Genomic DNA, 7,116 nt, shown 5'->3' with positions numbered 1-7,116 from the left:
TAAAGAGGCACCTATCTAAATAGACACCTCTATGTCCATTTGGGTTTGAGAACACTTTATAAAAAGAGTGTTGGTCAATCCAGTTTTCACACTAACATTTTCGATATTCTTCTTCTTCTGTCTTTTCTACCAATCTAAACATCAATTCTCTGTATTTTGCAGAGGTCTAGTAAGTGAGTGTAAGACTACCAATGGCCTGAGAGCTGTTTTATCTTGACGACCGATTTGCGTTCACCCGCCTACACTGTAAGGGGTAAATGCAATTTTAAGAAAAGTGACCAAGTAACACGATTCAACATTCCTCTCAATTTAACAATTCTATAACACCACATTCCTACAAATTCTCAATTTGAAAAGCGAGTACCAATAAATTCCATTTATCTTCTTTATTATTTTCCAACACAATGTCATATCCGTTGTTAATTTATGAGCGCTTAAATAATTTATGGGTACTTCTACTCAAATCCTTTTAAGTCTGCCCTGAGCTCTTCTAGTCCCTTTCGTATATTAAGCTATATTACGGATAAAATAAATAAAATCCATAATATATAAAATGTTGAAGGTATCTTTGTCTTGTAATAAGACAAACACAAATGATTTATAGTCTGAACTTTATTGAGGATATTTGCATGCTAATGTGGTGGTTATAATCGACTCTCTTATTTTTCACTGCATCATTTAATATTTGATCAAGAAAAGAAAAACAAAATGCACAGAAATGATTTAATCACCAACAACAATAATACAAACGGCGCCTCTCTCAAAGCCTAATTGTATTAAAAAAAAAGAAGTGGATTTTAAATGAATAATTATTGTATAGAAATGCAATTATTGTATAGAAAAAAAAAAAGAAGTTGAGAAGTTATTTTTTTTTAGTGAAAGTATCTTAGAAAAAAAGTTATTTAAAATAAATTAAAATTTATATTCAATTTATTTTGCTAACACTGATTCCCTGAATGCATCTCTACTTAAATTGATCCAGCAGCATATGCAGCATGCAACAAAGGGAAACACCAAACTTTAACTTTCCATTGCTCCATCATTTTTTTGGTTAAAGTTGTAATTTCAAATGAAGGGACCTTCTTTTGGAACTGGGATAATACAAAGGTGATAAGCATTGGTAAAACAACTACAACGATCAATAGCACAACCGAGTAGATCAATGCCTGGAACCATGTCAGAATTAGATTAAAAGGCCAAGGTGATTAAAAGACAGCCCCAATATCCAGGGTATCTAAATACTTCACATTTTCGGTGAAGGGATCCACATTTTTATATTATTATTTATACTTTTTAATGAGATTAACTTATATGAAATTGGTACAAACTAATTTTGAAACAAATAATTCTTACAATTTCAATAGTTTCTAATAATTCACCCAAAACTAAAAATAATTTACTATTAGTTATTACAAATAATATAATGATAATTGTTGTTGTAAATTTTACAGAATTTTGAAAATTTTAAAATAATTCGTGAATGACAAAATTACTATAATACTGGAATTTCCAAAATTATCAAATTACAAAAGCAACAAAAAGATATTTTAAAAATTACTCTTATTATTTTTTATCATTGCAATAAAATAGTGATAAGTGTGGTAAATTGAAATGAATATCACAAATTTTTGTTAATTTAATAATTTTCACAAATAATAGTTACGGATAATTCACAACATAAAATTATATATGATTATGGATAAATTCCTTAGAGACAAAGGGCTTTTAAATAACCAGAACGAAAGCAGAATATATGCAATATGGATTAAATAATAAAGGAGTAGGAATTAGGGTAAACTTAATTGGAGACTAAGAGATATCTCTTCAGATCAATGAAACTAAGAGATATCTCTTCTGATCAGCGAAACTAAGAAATATCTTTTGCCTTGGTGGTGGTTCCTCATCAGTGAAAATGCATCGGCCAAAATAAGCCATGTTTCATTCATCCAATCTTAAAAGATGTGTCTAGTTTGTTAAAATTAGATAAATAAGCTTACTACATTAATCCTGATGCTAGATAGCACTTATATAGAATGTAGTGGATTGTATAATCAACCAAAAAATACAAATAAAAATGAAAGCAAAATAGCGCCCTAATATAGACACCTCGGATAGCCGGTAATGACAATCAAGGTGGAAAATGAAGAGGAGGGGAGAGTTAGAACAAACATAAACAGAGTAAAGCTTACCAACATGGTTGAGCTTTTTTAATCTGTTGCACACTTGCAGGCCAGTTTCTCCCGAGTGGTATTAACCATGTTGATTCATACTAGAAGTCCAGTTGTGCATGCATTGCAGATCAGACATTTAAAATTCGTACCTAATTCATAGGAAAAGAATTACTCACGAATGTTCTGCTTAACTTTAAATTCGAAACACTCGTAACACCAGTAAAAAAAGAAATAAAAATAATCTCAAGAATATCGGTGACATTGACAAATGACAATTACTTACTTAACAGTCACGAGATCTATCATTCTCATTGTCGGAGTTCACATTTTAACAGAAAAAGGAAAAAAAGAAAAGAAGGCAATAAAACTTGATCCTTGAAAGCATCGCTTAATCACAGGTTTCAAAGTAAAAACTTCCATTGAGAGATCAAAGATCAAAATGATTCAATTACACCCCAATAGATCGTACAAAATTCTAAGAAATTGCTCGTACAAAATTCACTAGCATAACCTTGATGGTGACAACCTCCACAAGTGCTTCCTTGGATTTTTCTTTCCCTAGGTAGAACCTATTTTCTCTCTTCCCAAATTGACCATTGGAAGGGCATCATTCTCTTTTAGGACTGAATCAAAAGTGCTAATCTTTCCCAGGGTTTCCAACCATAAAGAGAAGCATACTCTAGGTAGAACAAAAGAAAGGCAGTTTTCTTTCCAAGCAATACATGCTAATCAGGGTTAAAAATCAAAGTCCGAGCCTATGGGGAAAATATTTAATGGTAAGAGACCTAATGATTGGGCTTGGGGCAACCGATTTCTAGAATCAAGGGTAGATGGAGAATAAAAGCATCCCTAGGACTGTTGATAAGAGAGACAAATTCCTTTATCTTGGAATTTGTAGGAAGATGTTTAAATGTAAATGCTAGTCCAAACCATTGTCATCATGAAATAGGAAGCCAAAAATTACAGCATCCTTATGCTAGGTGAACTAAAATATGCATGGGAAATAGGAGTTCAAACTGTAGTTGCAAAAATGGTGTGAGTTGATGTTATTGTCCCATCTGTTTGTGTTCATCCTGAATTTCTTGCAGATAATGGATGTCCAAAGGTTTGATTGCTCTTCGCACATAGATATCCATCCAATCATAATAAGATCTCTTTTTCTCCTCCAACCAACCATAACACAAGCAGTGCTAACAAAGTAGTTGAAAGTTCCCAAAATTTTTTTGGAGCCAATGTATTAATCTCTGCCGGGGGAAATTAATGGATTCCCTAAACAAATCTACAGTTTTCCTAAGAACTTCAATATAACATATCTTGCACATCCATAAACAAACAAACATTTTTTACAAAAAAAAAATACAAATAACAAATGTTCTCAGGAACCAAACACTGGAATTAAAATGGTGCCAACATGAAATGAAGTGCAATTAAAATAAAATGTTGCATGATGCCATTTGGATGCAACTAAAGATGCTAAAACATAAACAAATAGATGAAATTATCCAAACTTGAAATTACCCTGTCAGCGTCAATGATGTCTCACCGTATTCTTCTAATTGTCACGTTCTGTCTCATCTACAGGTCCTTGTATTCTGCAACTCCCTTTCAAGACTGGTGTAATCTAAAAAAAAAAGGTTAAATTCACCATTAATTATCCTCTCCTATTCTGTGACCATAACAACTTCAAGACAACTAAATACCAATGATAAAATACAATTACTAAATTACCAAAAGGAGACCATGTCTCTGAACATAATCCTGCCATGGTTGAAAAGCAGAATGTTTCACAAATACTAGAACGATGATTAATTTAGCATGCACATTATTCAGAAGTAAATTAGTAATGCCCCAACCAATATACTGAAAACCAAAAAATTCAATTCCCAGATTAATCAAAAACCCTAAATAGAGTGATAAAAAAAGCCAATAAATTCTATAAAATGAATATTAAATAAGTAGATTTTCTCTAACACGGAAAACCCCAAACTGTCTAACGGAATTGTCACAGATCTGAAGCCCAATATTTAGCTCCCCTCCCAAGAATCTATGGCGAAAGAGACGAGACGAGAGAAAGAGACAAAAGAGAAAGAAATGCTGCAGGAGAAAGAGAAAGAAGAGAAAGTGAGAGAAAGAGAGGCAGGTAGCGGGAAGACAGAGAGTGAGGAGAAATGCCATATGGACACGTGCCGTGTCACTCGGACACGTAACTTTCATGCAAAGAGATGCTCTATATACTTTGTTTGCATGAAACACCATAGGGACACGCTCAGTCTTGCTCTATTTTACATGCAACTTTCACTCGGACACATATCGTATTGTGAAAAAAGACTTCATTTTACACATATAAAACAAAATTGGCTGATTAAACACGAAACACCAAAATAGTACTTATAAAATAACACATGGCGAGAGGGGAAAACATCCCAATCGTATTAATATATATATATATATATATATATATATATATATATAAGATACTAATTAATTAATTACAATGATGTAAATGACCCAATCAGTGACCTAAGAAAAGTGGATATTTATGTAAATTTTCATTTCATGTTGCAGTGAAGTTGGCCTCGTCTGAGTATCCATTTGATGCGTGCTTCCCTGGAATACCATTAATTTCTATTTTCTACAATACATGAATCATAGCATCAGGATCCACCAATGAATTGGTCCCATGTACCTAAGTGTTGATGCACAAAAGGTAAACATAGCTGGATCGATTAGTTTTAATTCCCACATGCTACTAAAGTGATAGTACTGAATTCAATAATTGCGATACAATCAACTTCTTAATTTAGACATTCTGGTCCTCACTATACGTGAGATATTTGGTGGTTCAAGAGGCACTATATAGCCCTTCTGGCAAATGAATCTTGATGAACCACAGTCGAGGGTTTGATTGGGCCAAATAGCATATTTCCTCTCTCTATCGTCAATAGATCAAAATTGAATCTAAGCAATTGTGATTGAGATTGATCCAATCCATTTGCAACCTTATTTGTGGAGCTGCAAGTATAAGAGTGCAACTTAGGTGAGTTAGGATTGGGAATTTGACAAAATTTGAATGAGTTCGACCGTAAAATATTAATTCAGTTCAACCCGAGTTGCACTCTTATTCCCAATATGAAGATTTCCAACTGCATCTAACTTGGGTTAGGATTGGGCCCATTGAAATTTAACAAATTTTCAATCCAACCCAACCCAAGTTGCGCCCCTATCTATGCACAGGGCCCATGGTGCTTACTCTATTGTTCACTAGAATTTGTAAACTTAAAATGCAAATTATTGTTATAAGGTGGACGAGGATAAAAGGAAAAAGGAAGCATTTATAAGCGCCTAAGGCTCCATTTGGAAGGAGTACTAATACAAATATGTAGAGCGCAAAGCCTTATATTTTATATGCATTTGTATTGTACATATTTGTATTTATACTTTTTCCAAATTGAGCATAAAGGACAAGGATACTTGGGAATGCAAATACAAATATGTTCGGTGCAAATACAAATGGAGCTTAACTTAATTCCAACTTCTAGAAAGGGACATATCATATGGGAAGCAGCAGGGACTGAAAATGCATGATAAAATTAAAATAAATAAATAAAATCATGAACTACTCAATGTTTCAAGCACTAGACGGGTATTATCTTTGTTAATGGATTGTGATGAGGGTGGATTTGGCCCTCCAATGATAATGTGACACATGGCACCTCGGAACAGTTAGGTGACACCCAAAACCACTTTGGCAACAATTTGCCTTAGCCAAGTTGATGGTGTCCCACCTAGCGGCCTGGCCCAGGTGCGAGCTGGCTGCCTAGAACAGACACGACCTGGCAGCCTGGCACAGGCACCAACCTGGCGGCCTGGCCCTAGCACGAGCTGGCAGCCTAGCACAGGCACAACCTAGCGGCCTGGCACAGGCACCGACTTGGCAGCTTGGCACATGTGCCGACCTGGCGACTTGCAAGACGTGCTCACCGACGAATTCAGCATGCATATCCAAACACTCCCATGATCCTTGGAAGTTGGCCCACATGCCGAACGATCTAGAGGGTGGTCAATGTGCATGGCGGTTACCTCTAGGAATCTTGAACCACTTAGACGACCTCGCAGAAATCTCGGATATGGTGTGTGAAGCCCATGCCCAACAATGCCTATATAAAGGCACCAACCCCAGAAGTGAGAAAGCAAGCAAGTAAGAAAATTCTTGCTCTCATACTTTGTGATTTTTAGCTCGCAGTCTACTATGAGAGTATTGACTTAAGCATCGGAGCAACCTCGCCGGATTAGCCACCTCGGGTCCTCTAACATTTGGTTCCTTGCAGGTCTCTAAAGAGCAACGAAGCTCATCAATCCAGCTCGCCAACTGGGCAGCTCGGCACCTAGGTAGCTCGGCACCTCACAGGCAGCCCTGCACATGGTCAGCCCGACACCTCACAGGCAGCTTGCTACCTGGTCAGCCCAGCACCTCATAGGCAGCTCGGCACCTCACAGGAAGATCAGCACCTCACAGGTAGCCCCGACAACTAGGTAGCTCCACTTCGGCCTCTGAGTCATCGGCCACTTGGAAGCAGATCAAATGATGAGGTACTTAGCCAAAAGATTGATACATGACAAAAAATTGATTCATCAGATTGCATTTCCATTAATGCTCATTGTTCATTGATTTAGACAATTCAACTAGAGGGGCTTATATACTATTTAATGGGCTTTGTCAAATAAGACTAAAGTGAATAAGTTTACAAGACTCAATAGTTTTTTTTTTTTTCAAGTTTCTGTGATGAAAATAGTTATGCCTTTAAATTTTGTAAATTGATAATGTAGTTTTAAATATTAAATATTACAGTTACATTGCATAATTTCTCTTCCTTTGGAGTTTGGCCATTCAGCATTAGATAATTGTTACAAAGAAGCTGAGTCATGTCCCATTTGAACTTTGGAA

General features: G+C 35.6%; 1 long non-coding RNA gene across 2 annotated transcripts; it reads right to left on the bottom strand.

Moving 5' to 3' along the window:
• Nucleotides 1-624: 624 nt before the first annotated feature.
• Nucleotides 625-4,290, bottom strand: LOC148790009 (uncharacterized). Of its 2 annotated transcripts, none has more exons than XR_016079342.1 (3): nt 3,900-4,290; nt 3,690-3,792; nt 625-2,320 (listed from the first exon to the last, which is right to left on the bottom strand). It is a non-coding gene; the product is annotated as an uncharacterized LOC148790009 (long non-coding RNA). The 2 variants fall into 2 exon arrangements; XR_016079343.1 differs by having other exon boundaries at nt 3,715-3,792.
• Between the last annotated feature and the right edge of the window lie 2,826 nt (nt 4,291-7,116).

Source organism: Nelumbo nucifera, chromosome 8 (assembly GCF_055504915.1).
Source record: "Nelumbo nucifera cultivar China Antique chromosome 8, China Antique-T2T, whole genome shotgun sequence".
NCBI lineage: Eukaryota > Viridiplantae > Streptophyta > Magnoliopsida > Proteales > Nelumbonaceae > Nelumbo > Nelumbo nucifera.
This window is presented reverse-complemented; position numbering and strand designations above follow the sequence as displayed.